The sequence below is a fragment of the Pan paniscus genome, chromosome 7 (genome assembly GCF_029289425.2).
Source record: "Pan paniscus chromosome 7, NHGRI_mPanPan1-v2.0_pri, whole genome shotgun sequence".
NCBI classification, from domain to species: Eukaryota; Metazoa; Chordata; class Mammalia; order Primates; family Hominidae; genus Pan; species Pan paniscus.
The window spans coordinates 56932358-56947743 of record NC_073256.2 but is presented as its reverse complement, the minus strand read 5'-3'; the positions used below and the strand labels follow the sequence as shown (position 1 = coordinate 56947743).

Sequence of the window (15386 nt, the reverse complement as noted above, 5' to 3'; positions counted from 1 at the left end):
CTATGCATCTACTTCACATAACTCCAATTTTAAACTCTTGCTGTCAGCATAGCTATTAGAAACAGGCTAATATAAGATCCCTGGGGACAATTTACTAGATTCTCCTCAAGGGAGAAACCCAGGTGCCGGGTCAAGGCAACAGTTTATCAACAAAGCAAGGAAGACACAGGAGGAAGAAAAAGAAGAATGGAGGTAGAAAGGCTCATAGAAAAAAAAAAGACCAATTTAATCCCTCTTTCCTGGAGATAGAATTAAGCTAGACTTGGTGGCCCGCTTTGGCCATCTGTGTTTTAAAATGGCATATCACAAATAAAAAGTATGCTTTTACTGATAGCTGTAACTTGTGGTACTACTTAAAGCATACGTTTAAAAATATTTAATGATTAATAGTAATGAGAATTTTTTTTTTTTTTTTTTTTTTTTGAGACATAGCCTCGCTGTGTCGCCCAGGCTGGAGTGCAGTGGCGCGATCTCGGCTCACTGCCAGCTCCGCCTCCCGGGTTCACGCCATTCTCCTGCCTCAGCCTCCTGAGTAGCTGGGACTACAGGCGCCCACCACCACGCCGGGCTACTTTTTTGTATTTTTAGTAGAGACGGGGTTTCACCGTCTTAGCCAGGATGGTCTCGATTTCCGGACCTCGTGATCCGCCTGCCTCGGCCTCCCAAAGTGCTGGGATTACAGGCGTGAGCCACCGCGCCCGGCCAATACTGATAATTCTCCGTATCTAGTATTAACCGGGTTACGTTTAAAAAAAATAGTTCATAATTAGTGCCCTTTTAAATAACTGATCTGTAGAAATCATTTAATTTCCTTAAGTGATAAAGATAGAGATATCTAATTTCTTGTAATAGTACCAAAGACATCCAGCACTATAACGTCTACAGAGTATGACGTCTAGCGGTAAAATGGCTTTATTCTCAGAACAGAGTATCGGTTTCCTCATTTGCTTGCTGCCTCTGTTTCCTTTTTACGTTCACGTCTCTGTGCTGTAACCTTCCAAATCCTTATCACCAGGCCCCAGGAAATATCACCTGGTCGGCACACTCCTGCAGGGCTAGATCACTGTGCACACACTTAACCTTCCATTGTTTCCCATATGTTTCCTAGGATGCGGGGGGCTAGAGGATGACGGAGAGTTGCCTCCCGGTTCTTCCTCTCGTTCTTATCTGGGCCCTCTAGGACAAATGTCCCTCACGTCCCTCGATGCGAAGGTCTGGCCGCGAGCGGCCGCGGCCTCCGGCACGTGACGGTCACGGAGCCGTCGCGGTCCCCCGCGGCTGGGGGGCACCCGGGGATGCGGCGGGCGCTGACGTCGTCCTCCCGGTTACCCACAAGCCTCCGGGCCGCAGCAGAGCAGGAAGAGGCGCGCGGGGCCGGCGCCTGCCGGGGAGGTCGAGGCGCTCCCTCGGCGAGCCGGCGCCGCCGGCCGGGCCTCCTACTGCTTGCAACCGGGGGAGGGGGACCATCCGACAACTCAGCCAGGGCTGAGAGGGAGACGACGCCAAGGCGGTCTTGCATCGCCCCCGGCTTTCCAAATGCAGACCCTACTGGAACCGGAGCCCTTCCCTGACAGCCGTAGGACGGGAGACGGCCGAGGGGTCGCCTGGACTGCCCCGCCCTCGCGCGGTCACCCACCGGGGACCGTGCGAGGGTCGCTTCTAACCCTTAGGAGCTAGAGAGCCGAGTCACCCTGAGGAGCGCCGTATGGCGCTGGTTGCGCGTTGTTCTTTAATCAGCCTCACTGAACGCGCCGAGCCCAGTTTTACCTCCCGGGCCCCACCTTTCCACGCCTCCTCCGGCTTCCCGGGGTGTTTTGTGTGTCACTCTCCCACGTACAGTCCCTCCCCGTCCCTCGTCCCTCGGCTCTCTCGCCCCGTCTCCCTAGTCGTCCAGACGCTAGCTGCCGCGGGCGTTCCTGGTTCGCGCTCCCGCCCCCTCCGCCCCGCTGACTCGCCGCTTCCTCCGGAGCCCCAGCGTCCCGAACCCGGGACTGCATTTCCCGGCAGGCGCCGCGGCCCGCGGCCAATGAGGGGCTGAGGATTTGGCGGCGGCGGCGCCCCGAGAGTCGGGGTGGGGGGGCTTTGTGCGCGGCGGCGGCGGGAGAGGCGGCGGCGGCGGCCAGCACGGAGGCGGAGGCCGAGGGGGCTGTGCACAGGTCGCCGCGGAGAGGCGTGCGAATTCCGAGCCGAGCGCCGAGGACCGTGCTACCCAGGCCGGTCTGCCAGCCGCAGGCTCCTCTCTGGCAGCAGCGGCGGCGCGGCGACCCCCGTCCCTCGGCCTCCCCTTCCCATCCCACCTCCCGAGCCTTCCTCTTCCCGCAGCACGCCCGGCCCGGCCCGGCCGTGGCCCTCCTCAGTGCCGGCCGCCATGGCAGAGGCGTCCGGCGCGGGGAAAATCTAGCCCGGGGATTTCATGCGGCCTAGCTCGGTTCCGCCTCCTCCCCGCGCGGCCCCAGCGGCTGCCCGCACCCCAGCCCCACTCCGGGCCTCCGTGTCTCTCCTGTGATCGCACTGACACGGCCGGGGGGTTAGAATGGAACAAACTGAAGGTAAAGTGCGTGTGCGTGTGTGTATGTGTGTGTGTGTGTGCGCGCGCGCGCGTGTGTAGTGCTAGGAAGGGCTGAGGAGGGAACGACGGGGAGGGGGCGACCTAGGGATGGAGCGCCAGACCCCAGGAGGAATGGAAGGGGAAGCGGGTGGCCTGAAAGGGCTCGAGGGGAGTCCTGACGGAGGAGCAGATGGCAAGGTGGGGGGTGTGGAGGGAATTGGGGGGTGGGGCAGGGGAGGTGGGAGTGGGATGGGAGTCGGAGTGGCGCTGCGCTGGGAATTGGGAAAGTGGGATGGGGGCGGGGATAAGGATGGATCGGGGAGGGGCAGGGAAAGGGGAGAAGAGTTGCATGGAGATTAGAGACCTGGGTGGACTGATAAATAGGGAGGTTTGGGGATGGAGTGTAGGAACCAGAAGAGTCTGGGAGAAGGGGATAAATTTGCTGGAGAAATGGGGCATTTTATGGGAATGAAGGGAGAAATGAGGAATGGAAGTGAAGGAAAAGGTGGATTAGGAAAGGATGAGGCAGGCTGCAATAGGAGGATGGGAAATAGACGCAGGAAACTGGAAGACAGGATTGGGCTAGGGAAGGAAATTAACTGAATGATGACAGGGATGAGAACGATCGACTTAGCGTCAGAGTGGGAGGAAGAGAAGGGGATGGAGGTCGTTAAAGTGTTAGGAAGGGAGGCCTTTTGTTCCTGTATTTGTGTGTATTCTGTGTCTTTCTTTCAAGGCTAGAGAATAGAGAAGCTGGTGGTTATGGGATTGTGATTGTTGTGAAATGGGGAGGTGTGGGTTTTACTGTTTTGAGGGAGAAGGCGATGTGTTTGTGTTATGGAAGGGAGGCAGGGAGAGACATGGCCATAATTTGATGGTTTTGGGGAGGGAGTGAAGATTATTTCGATTTAAAGGGGGCAGGGGCAGCCATGTTTGCTGCCAAGGCACTGCAGTGTAAATAAATTCCTTTTCCTCTCCGACATCAGTATGAATCTGGAAGGGGCCAATTCAGACTGTTAGCCCCCTTTCTTTCTATTCATGAACTCTTTTCCCCTTACGTCTTGGGTCATTTTAAATTATTCATAACCGCCAAAGGAGGTAGTGATGTTTTCCATCTTGTGTGTTTTTGATGCTTTTCTCCCTCTCTTTACCCTCTTCCTTCTGGTTGCAAACAAGGTATGCTAATGAGCTGCAGTGTAAATTTAACCCATTTAATCAATTTAAAACTAGATTTTTACTAGCTGATGGAATCATTACTACGCTTACATATCAAACATGATCGTGAAGTCTTTTACGTATTGAAAATTCGTTTGTTTCGGAAGCCTCAGAAGCAGTCAACATGTTTTCTGCAATTCTTTAAGTAAACAAGGAAATTGCATCGGTTATTTTACTTGGGCCTGTGCTCTTGGCAAAGCGCTGTGTCCGGGTGAAAGGGGTAGGAAGCTCTGCTTGTGGTAGATTATCGGCTTGCTGTATTTTGAATGTTGAAAAATTAGAAATGTATGTATTTTTAAATAGTATTTCTGATAGCTCTTGCTTATAGGTGATGAGCGTGTTAAGTGATGAGTGTGTTAAGAATAGTATTTTCTTTTTTAAATAAACTCTCTTTTCCCCATCTCTTCTCTTTGCCTTCATGTAGCTGGCTCAATACAATCTCCAGATGCCAGTTCAGCACAGTGCAATGATCTGTGAAGTAGGCATGCAGTTCTTAGAGTCTCATTGAGATGCCAGGGTTTTTTTGTTGTTGTTTTGTTTGTTCATTTTTTGATTGAAACTTCAGTTGACTCTCAGGAAACTACAGTAACTAATATATTCAACTGTAACTACTTGTACAATTTGAAATAATTACTATTCTAAGGTTTAAATCCTGACAAATTTACAGTACATACATTGGTGTTAAGTAGAGCCTATTTTATTTCATATTGGATTAAATGTGTGTGTGACCTTTTGTTTTTATTATAGCAGTTGGAGTAATCCAAACTTTAACCTATCACATTGATATTGAAACTGTTCTCTAATACCAAGAAGGCCTGTTAACATTGTAATATTGTGGACTCAAACCAGTTGAACTACATTTAACCTACCTAAATGGCAACATCCTCTCAGTTGTTATACAGAAGCTTAGGATATATTCTTGGTTTGTTAGAAAAATGAAATTGAATGTTGTTAAAGTGGTACTTTGTAAATCTGGCTTTTACACTAAAAGCACCCTCTCAGCTTGTAGTATTTTAATTTGATAATATTCAGCCTGAATTTGTTTGAAATTCTGTGAGGAACAGTTGCATTAAAAAAAAAATTCAGCATGCTTTTTCTGGAATTTATTTTTATGGCAATTTAAGTTTTATATCTCCTACTTGATTGACATGTTATTTGTAATTAGCTGGTAAATTGTGTGCATGAGCTATCAGTGCTGTAAATTTTTAGGAAAATAAGCAATCATTAAATAGAAAAATTTGTGTTGGAAGCTTTCATTGCTTAAAAAAAAAAAGAAAGAAAAAGTTTATTTTTATGTATGCAGCATCCTTTAAAGATCAGGGTTCCTGCCCAGCTGTCATAAGTATCCTGGTTCCTTGGACAGGTATTCATATACGAAGAAGCCTACTCTTGTTAAATAACACTTATAACCAATTAATATGTCCATCAGCCCACCTGTTACCTGTGTTGGCTTTTTTTTTCTTTTTTTCCCTAACCCTTAAATTAACAAATGCCCTCTCTTACACTGATCAGATTGAATGAGTTTTGGATAAAGGAAACTGTCTTTGAGATTGGTGATTGTTGAGTGAACTGTCAAATCTGATTCTAATGACAGCGTTTCTGGAATTTATAATAATATTCATAATCCACTAATAGCTGCTCACAGTTGTCCTCACACTGTGCTATGCTGAGTGTCTCACCTGCATGATTTCCTTTTATCCTCCTAACAGTTTTATGAAGTTAGTACTTTTTTTATTTTTTTGAGAGATGGAGTCTCACTCTTGTTGTCTAGGCTGGAGTGCAATGGTGCGATCTCGGTTCAATACAACCTCCACCTCCCAGGTTCAAGTGATTCTCCTGCCTTAGCCTCCCGAGTAGCTGGGATTACAGGCACACGCCACCATGCCCTTCTAATTTTTGTGTTTTTTTGTTTTTGTTTTTGTTTTTGTTTTGAGACGGAGTCTCGCTCTGTCACCCAGGCTGGAGTGCAGTGGCATGATCTTGGCTCACTGCAAGCTCCGCCTCTCGGGTTCACACCATTCTCCTGCCTCAGCCTCTGGAGCAGCTGGGACTACAGGCGCCCGCCACCACGCCCTGCTAATTTTTTGTATTTTTTAGTAGAGACAGGGTTTCACGGTGTTAGCCAGGATGGTCTCGATCTCCTGACCTCGTGATCCACCCGCCTCGGCCTCCCAAAGTCCTGGGATTACAGGCGTGAGCCACCGTGCCCGGCCAATTTTTGTATTTTTTTTAGTAGAGACAGGGTTTCACCATGTTGGCCAGGCTGGTCTCAAACTCCTGACCTCGTGATCTGCCCACCTTGGCCTCCCAAAGTGCTGGAATTACAGGCATGAGCCAACACGCCCGGCCAAGATGGAGTTTGTTTGTTTGTTTGTTTGTTTTGACATGGAGTTTCACTCTTGTTGCCCAGGTTGGAGTGTCTCAAAAAAAAAAAAAGTTATTCACATATTCACATATTATAGAAGGCTAAGAAGTTAAAAAAATAAAGTTAGCATTCTTCTCCACTGATAACCACTTGAAGTTTCTTGTATGTCCCTCTGGAAAACTTCTATGCATGTATGTGTATATTTCTCTTAAAATATTTTCAAATGGATCATACTATCTGCATTTTGCTTTTTTGTTTTTTTGTTTGTTTTTTGAGACAGTTTTGCTGTTGTTGCCCAGGCTGGAGTGCGGTGGCGCGACCGTGGCTCACTGCAACCTTCACCTCCCGGTTCAAGCGGTTCTTCTGCCTCAGTCTCCCGAGTAGCTGGGATTACAGGCATGCACCACCATGCCGGCTAATTTTTGTATTTTTAGTAGAGACGAGGTTTCCCAAAGTGCTGGGATTACAAGCGTGAGCCACCGCACCTGGCCACTTTTTCGTTTTAACAGCCTATCTGGGACATCTTTTTAAATTAGTACCTATGAATCCACGGCTGGGCGCAGTGGCTCACGCCTGTAATCCCAGCGCTTTGGGAGGGAGGCTGAGGCGGGCGGATTGCTTGAGGTCAGGCGTTTGAGACCAGTCTGGCCAACATGACGAAACACCCATCTCTACTAAAAATACAAAAATTAGCCAGGTGTGGTGGCGGCACCCGTAATCGCAGCTACTCGGAAGGCTGAGATGGGAGAATTGCCTGAACCCCGAGGGGGAAAGCCGCAGTAAGCTGAGATTGCGCCACCGCACTCTAGCCTGAATGACAGAGCGAGATTCCGTCTCAAAAACAAAACAAGGCCAGGCATGGTGGCTCACGTCTGTAATTCCCGCACTTTGGGAGGCTGAGGCAGAAGGATCACTTGAGGTCAGGAGTTTGAGACCAGTCTGGCCAGCATGGTGAAACCCCCGTCTCTACTAAAAATACAAAAATTAGCCGGGCATGGTGGTGCGTGCCTGTAATCCCGGCTACTCCGGAGGCTGAGACAGGCCAATCGCTTGAACCCAGGAGGCGGAGGTTGCACTGAGCTGAGATTGTACCACTGCGCTCCAGCCTGGTAGGCAAAGCGAGACTCCGTCTGAAAAACAAAACAAAACAAAGAACAAAAACAATAAAAATTAGTACATATGGATCCACAGCTTTATTTTTTTAAAGAGTCTTATAAGTATTTCATTGTTTAAAACATCGATTAACATTTAGTTTGTTAGCAGGTTTTGCTATTATAAGTAAATAATAGTTGGTCCTGAATTAAGTTCCTAATAGCCTGTTAAATGGAAGAGAGATAGTACAACTACTTTATTTTAGAAGAGAGAAAACTGAGGCCTATGGAAGTGAAGTCCGGGGCTTTTTTGACAAACCCGTTACTTGGTTCTTTACAGCACAACCTATTACTTCCTTAAAGTATTGGAGCTGCCTGGCCGGGCGCAGTGGCTCACGCCTGTAACCCCAGCACTTTGCGGGGCCAAGGCGGGTGGATCACCTGAGGTCAGGAGTTCAAGACCAACCTGGCCAACATGGTGAAACCCCATCTCTACTAAAAATGCAAAAAATTAGCCGGGCCCGGTGGTGTGCGCCTGTAATCCCAGCTACTCTTGAGGCTGAAGCAGGAGAATCGCTTGAACCCAGGAGGCAGAGGTTGCAGTGAGCTGAGGTCGCGCCATTGCACTCCAGCCTGGGCAATAAAAGCAAAACTTCGTCTCAAAAAAAAAAAAAAGAAAGAAAGAATTAGAGCTGCCTATGAAAACTCAAGGTGAGGGGGCAAACTTAAGGTTAAGTATATTTAGTAGAAAGAGTTAAAGGGGAGTAAGCTGCAGTGAGGCAAGAGATCTTGTATTTTTTCATATTTTATTCACCATGTTGTGAACATATATGCATAAAATATTTTTGCATGCAAAAATGAATTGTGTCCAAGTTATCTTGAGGTGTGTGTTTTTGTATGAAGTGGATTTTAGTGGACTTTTTCTTGTTTGAATAAAATTATCAATAAAATAAGATAGCGATGAAACGAAAAAAATTAGAGGTCCATCATGGTCTTAGAAAAGGACCTGGAAAAAAAATAGAGACATTGGTAAAAATTTTAAAGTGAGCTAAAAATCCCTGTTTGAAAACAAGTTAAAAATCTTAGCATGGACTGTTGCTTACTTTGTTTATTTAATTTTTTTTTTCTATCAAGAAGAAAATGGGTTACTTATTCATTGGGATCTTTTAAAACAAAAAGATAGTCTTGTCTGTTGTAGACACTTTAGAAATTAAAATTGTTAAAGCTTTAAAAATGCTTAGAACTTGGCATCTGTCCATAAAATCTGTTTTTCAATGCAATTCTGTTTTTAGTTTTACTTTTTTTTAAAAGCAGTCTATTATTTTTTGAAAAAGCAACTAAGATGATTCATTTATTTGTTAATAAACATGTCCAGCATTTGAGTTTTTAAATGAATGGTGAACTTTATTTCTGCAGGCCAATCTTTTTATAAATTATATTTATAAGTTATAAATAATTATACTTATATTGTTATATTAACAAGGACAAATTTAAGAAATTGCTTATACTAACATTATCTAACCTTTTTTTAAAAAGCTTACAGTTTTGTTTTCATTTTTACTGTTGCTGTTAGTAAATATGTAATAAAGACTTTAAACACTTCTGTAGTATGTTGTACCTGCACTGTGTAGGATGAAAAGAAGGTAAAGGTATATTTTAAATTTTGTGGACTTAGAGAATGTTCAGTTTTTACCACATGGATGTGTTGTTACTCCTAAAGCACAACTTTTTTGATAAGATTTTGAATTTGAAAAAGCTCTTTGAAAAAGTATTCTTTCCTGGCTAACACGGTGAAACCCCGTCTCTACTAAAAATACAAAAAATTAGCCGGGCGTGGTAGCGGGCGCCTGTAGTCCCAGCTACTCGGGAGGCTGAGGCAGGAGAATGGCGTGAACCCGGGAGGCGGAGCTTGCAGTGAGCCGAGATCGCGCCACTGCACTCCAGCCTGGGCGACAGAGCGAGACTCCGTCTCAAAAAAAAAAAAAAAAAAAAAAAAAAGAAAAAGTATTCTTAGCTTGTTTTTTTAGATGTGGATCTTTATCGTCATTAACTGATCTACAGTGATAACTTTTTCCCCCTTCTAATATTTAATTACTAGGTTCTTTTTTCCATCTACATTTAGGGCTACTTAGAGAAAGTGACTAGGAAAATGAAAATTGTTAATATTCATACTGTTTCAGTTTTAGCCATGTGTAGCATGGAAAGATAAAACATGAATAATACCTTACATTTATGTGGCATCTTCTGAGGTGTTTGGTAGAATTCCCACTGAATAACTTGGCTTTTTTAAAATGTGAAGTTAGAAAGCACAAGAATTATTATTTTTTTTTTTTTAATTTTTTTTTCGAGACAGGGTCTCCCTCTGTTGCCCAGGCTGGAGTGCAGGGGCGCGATCTCGGCTCACTGCAAGCTCCGCCTCCCGGGTTCGCGCCATTCTCCTGCCTCAGCCTCCCGAGTAGCTGGGACTACAGGCGCCCCCCAGCACGCCCGGCTAATTTTTTGTATTTTTAGTAGAGATGGGTTTTCACCGTGTTAGCTAGGATGGTCTCGATCTCCTGACCTCGTGATCCATCCACCTCGGCCTCCCAAAGTCCTGGGATTAGAGGCGTGAGCCACTGCGCCCAGGCAAGAATTATTTAACTCAGTCTTAAGATGGGAAAATTAAGATTTCAGAGACCCCTTCAGGCCAAATAGACTGTCATGTTACGGAGAATAAAATTTTCAGATTTCCGTATAATTAATCTTTTCTCTTTTTTTGTGAGACAGGGTCTGGCTCTGTTGCCTCTGCTGGACTCAAACTCTTGGGCTCAAGCAGTCTTCATGTCTCAGCTTCTCTAGTAGCTGGGACTACAGGCAGGTGCCACTGCACCAGGCTCTGTATGATTACTTAAAACAAATTCAGACTGTGTGTGTCCTGATTTTTCTTCATAGCTTATATTACCCACATTCTAATAGATAATTAAATATTAAGTAACAAGTATTTTTCTACATAGATGTGCTTTTTCTTATTTTGGTGTAAGTTATATACATATTTCCTAAGATATATAGATTTATTTTTATTTTTTTATTTTTAGAGACCGGGTCTTGCTCTCTTGCCCAGGCTGGAGTGTAGTGGCATGATCCTAGATCATTGCAGTCTTGAACTCCTTGGATCAAGCAGTTCTCTTAGCCTCATCCTCTGGAGTAGCTATGACTACACACATGTGCCACCCTGCCCAACTAATTTTTTTTTTTTTGAGACAGGGTCTTCCTCTACCACCTAGGCTGGAGTGCAGTGGCACAGTCATGGCTCACTGCAGCCTCAACTTCCCAGGCTCAGGTGATCCTCCCACCTCAGCCTCCCGAGTAGCTGCGACTACAGGCGTGTGCCACCACACCCGGCTAGTTTTGCTTTTTTTTTTTTTTTTTTTTTTTTGTAGAGACAGAGTTTTGCCAAGTTGCCCAGGCTGGTCTTGAGCTCCTGGGCTCAACCAATCCTCCCACCTCGTCCTCCCAAAGTGTTGGGATTATAGGCATGAGCCGCTGTGCTGGTCCCCCTAGCTATTTTTTAAAAATTTTTTGTAGAGATGGAGTCTCACTTTGTTGCCTGGCTGGCCTTGAACACTTGGCCTCAAGTGATCCTTATAGGGAGGCATTTTAAATTTAAGAATGGGTAGCTTATTGGGATTTCATAGGTTAAAAAAATTAGTTTATCAAATTGATTTGAGATTAAGAAGATCATATGGAGATACGCCTAGTGGCATTTGGGCCATAGCCAAGACAATATTGTGTCTATTGAATCTTATGTTATCTAATTTCTCTTAGCTGTGGAGGCTTAAGAAAGCTATATGTAAAAAACAAACAAAAACTTTAAGAAATAGGCATTTTAAAGCCTTTTACGTTATGAAATGTGAAATATAAAAAAAGCATATAAAACTTGAATGTACAGTATAAACAAATAATTAGGAAGTGAAAATACAAAAATTAGGCGTGGTGGCACACGCCTGTAATCCCAGCTACTCGGGAGGCTGAGGCAGGAGAATCACTTGAACAAGGGAGGCGTAGGTTGTAGAGAGCCAAGATTGAGCCACTGCACTCCAGCCTGAGCGACAAAGCAAGACTCTCCATCTCAAAAAAAAAAAAAAAAGAAGTGAACATCGGGTAACTATCACCCAGGTAATAAGTCCTTTAAGAAAAGCTGCAGAGACAACCTCATTGGTTTAGCTGGTATTGCTTTGGTGGTAGTTGGACTTTAGGGACAAAAATGTATTGATGTCCTTGGTTTTTCTTTTTTCTTTTTTTCTTTTCTTTTTTTTTTTTTTTTTTTTTTTGAGAGGAGTCTCGCTCTGTTGCCCAGGCTGGAGGTCCAGTGGCGCAATCTCGGCTCACTGCAACCTCCGCGTCCCGGGTTCAAGCGATTCGCCAGCGTCAGCCTTCCGAGTAGCTGGGACTACAGGTGCCCATCACTACACCCGGCTAATTTTTGTAGTTTTAGTAGAGACGGGGTTTCGCCATATTGGCCAGGCGTGAACCACCGCGCCTGGCTGGTGGTTTTGTTTTTTTTTTTTTAATAATAGTAAGAACCTGCGGCCGGGCGCAGTGGCTCATGCCTGTAATCCCAGCACTTTGGGAGGCCGAGGCGGGCGGATCACCTGAGGGGAGGAGTTGGAGACCAGCCTGGCCAACATGGCGAAACCCCGTCTCTACTAAAACTACAAAAATTAGCCAGGCGTGGTGGCAGGCGCCTATAATACTAGCTACTCAGGAGGCTGAGCCAGGAGAATCGCTTGAACCCGGGAGGCGGAGGTTGCAATGAGCCGAGATTACGTCACTTCACACTCCAGCCTGGGCGAAAGAGCGAAACTGTGTCTCAAAAAAAAAAAAAAAAAAAAAAAAAGAACCTGAAGAATTCATAAGCATGCGAGTTCAACGAATATAAAAACTGAATAACCAGTTTTTAATTGTTATTGCCAGAAGGGGTCTCTGAACAATGTTTTTAAGGTAGCTTTCTAACATTTATTGTCAGTGTTTAGTGATTTGAAATCTTAGTACCTTACCGATGAATAACAAAAAATAATACTGAATCCTGTAAGAAAGTGCCATTTTATACAAAATGTTGTTTGTTTAGAGTTCATCTCTGTTGCACTTTTTGGTAAGATTCAGTGATTAGGTTTTAAATTAACATGCAAACTCTAAAATGACTTACTTAGAAAATGCCGATTTGTCTATATTGTTAATTTCTTAGCTTAACTATCTTAATTAACAAAAATGAGTTTGACACTCCTGCTTTTGCAGTATTGGAACCATTCAAAAAGTATTAACCTGAGAAGTAATCAGTGATGACAATCTATGTTTGACCCTTCATCCTTGGTACTTCTTGAGTTTTAACTTTTCTGTAATTTGGGCAAGAGAACCAAATTTCTTTTGAAGCTGGAGAAACTGCATTATGCTTTCCTGGCCTTCAAGAATATTTTCTTAGGTATTTGGAAAGGTTAAGTGTTGATTTTTGAGGATTAGGATAGCAGAAAAATTTGAATGCTTTTTTCCCACTGAGTACCTGCTGAATACGGTCTATTTGCATGCAACTCTGCCATGTGAACTTTGAGAAAGGCATTTTTATAAATTAAAGCCTTTATTTGGTTATTATAATTTTGTCACTCTAAGTGGTCTCCTTTTGTATGATCTCTGCAAGATTCAAATGCATCAGAATATAGTATTTCATATTAGATTGTGGTGAGAAACTTCTTGCTTTGTTTTATTGTATCCTTGAATTCTTTTCTGTAGTGCAATAGCATGTTATTCTTTTTTGCTCCCACTGAAGGTTAAATATATTTCTTGCTAATTTTCCCCCTGCATGGGCGATAGCGATTTTAAATCTTGAACGTGTATGTTGAGTTTTCCTAGATGTGGAAGTAATCATAATTTGATATTTTTAAAAAGATAAATTAGGTAATTTGGCTTTGTGTATGCAGTAGAGTTAATATGCTTTTATTCACCTCATGGTTTCTATGTCATTACCACCTGTTGGTTTTTATTTTTTAATGGAAAACTTGAACTTTTCCAAAGTGACTAGTTTTAAAATAACATTTATGTAAGGATTGTTTATACAGAGAAATTGAAAACCAGAAGGTATAAAGAAAATTAAAATTATCTAAAATTCTACTAGTTAGAAGTAACTACTATTAATATTTTGTTCTATATCCTTCCAATATTTTTTCATATGTTTTTTTTTTACATAGTTGGAATTGTGCATCCATATTATTTTGTAACATGTTTTATTATTTCATATATTATGAAATAAATGTTTGTGATTTAAAAAATCAATATAGAATTTCAGTGTACAGGTGTGCTATTATCTGTTTACCATTCCGTGTTGAAGGTCTTTTAGGCAGTTTGCAATTTTGGGATATTGTAAGTTGATGGACATCCTTATACATTAAAAAAAATTATATGGCTGATTATTTCATTACAATAAATTCCTAGAAGTAGAATTACTTAAAAGATATAAACATTTTGAAAGCTTTTGATACATATTTCCAAACTGTTCTCTTGAAAGATTTTTTAAAATAATAGTTTTATTGAGATATAATTCACATACCATAAAATTTATCCATTTAAAGTATACAATGCAGTGGCTTTTAGTATGTTGACGGGGTTGTATAACCATCACCACAATCAATTTTAAAACATTTCCAGAAAGGTTTGAACCAGTTTAAACCCAGCAATATTATAAAGTTTTGTTTTAAAAACAGCATTTATTCGTAACATTTAAAGTAGTACAGTATACAGGAACACAACAGCTTGTGTGATATATACTTTATATGCATTTGAGAGAGATTTTAGAAAGTCCTTCATGAGAAGATGATGCTCCTACGTCCCATTTTAAGAAAACCTGACATATTAAGCTTAAGCTGATTAAACAAAATATGAGGTATATTTTTTTGAATTATAAAATTATTCTCCTGAGCCTGGGCGACAGAGCGAGACTCTGTCTCAAAAAAAGAAAAAAATTATTCTCCTGGACAGTCAGAATGTCTTTATTGAGAGAGTATTGTGTATGGTTTAAAATTTTTTTTAAAAATTCAAATTTGATTTAGAAACACTTTATTTTAGAAAACATCTGTGGAAAGTATGTTTTACCTATACAGTTAACTGTAGCAAACTTATCACCTTATAGAAAATATGGTTTTCTTTTAAGAGAGGTTTGCTTTGTTCTAATTGACCTTCCCCCCGAAAGTTGTTCTTTTGTTATGTTCGCTTAAGCCGTTTAACAAAACATTTTTTAAAAACTGGGTGGGCTGGCTGGGCATGGTGGCTCACACCTGTAATCCCAGCACTTTGGGAGGCCGAGGTGGGTGGATCACTTGAGGTCAGGAGTTTGAGACCAGCCTGGTCAACATGGTGAAACCCCATCTCTACTAAAAATACAAAAATTAGCCAGTGTTGTGGTGCACGCCTGTAGTCCCAGCTACTCAGGAGACTGAGGCAGGAGAGTCGCTTGAACCCAGAAGGCAGAGGTTGCAGTGAGCTGAGATCGTGCCACTGCACTCCAGCCTGGGCAACAGAGCGAGACTCTGTCTCAAAACAAAAAACAAAACTGGGAGGGCAGTGAAGTATAGGGCAAGAGTCAAGGAAATCTGAGTTCCTATCCCCACTTCACTTTACCACTGAAGATCAGTGTTCTTATCTCTAAAAGTGCAAATGAAAATTATTCTTGGAGTTACAGGGATTCAAATTAGAAGTACTAGAGTGTGCGTAGAACTGTACCAGACACATAGTTGATAATGAATAACTTTTTTAATAGAAGAAAAATAGTGTACACAAAATGAACTAGTCTTTAGTCACATGTTTAATGGAAGAAGAACTGAACTCAATTGGCTAAACTCACTTTCATAGAAGTTAAAAGTTGAACATCAACTAATACCTGAAGAGAATCTTTGCCTAGGTTATATGAGTTTTTCTTAATTGTTAAGAGAATTCATGCTGGTTCAAGTTTGAACATGAAGTTAACTTTCCAGTCCAATTCTACTTCCACTGTTTTATTACAACTCATGATGGCTAAAGCTTCACTAAAGCTTGGTGTTCTGATTAAACAAATAGGTGATGTGAAATTTGGATATATAGTATGAAATTCTGAATTTTCTAACTTTTATTGCTTATTTTGAAAACTACATGTTGAATACTAAAA

The 15386-nt window shown here is 42.8% G+C and overlaps 1 protein-coding gene across 9 annotated transcripts in view; it reads left to right on the top strand.

Annotated features, from left to right (window-relative positions):
* The first annotated feature begins 1180 nt into the window (after positions 1 to 1180).
* NSD3 (nuclear receptor binding SET domain protein 3) overlaps positions 1181 to 15386 on the top strand; it is a 113374-nt gene continuing 99168 nt past the window's right edge. For 4 of the 9 annotated variants that reach the window (XM_003830724.5, XM_008956146.5, XM_008956145.5 and 1 more), the window contains exon 1: positions 1181 to 2549. The gene's annotated coding sequence lies outside the window, so the exon portion shown is untranslated. Of the gene's footprint in view, positions 2550 to 2599; positions 2747 to 6600; positions 7931 to 15386 lie in introns of those variants that run through there. The other 5 variants (XM_055116463.2, XM_003830725.5, XM_003830723.8 and 2 more) reach the window with 3 other exon arrangements.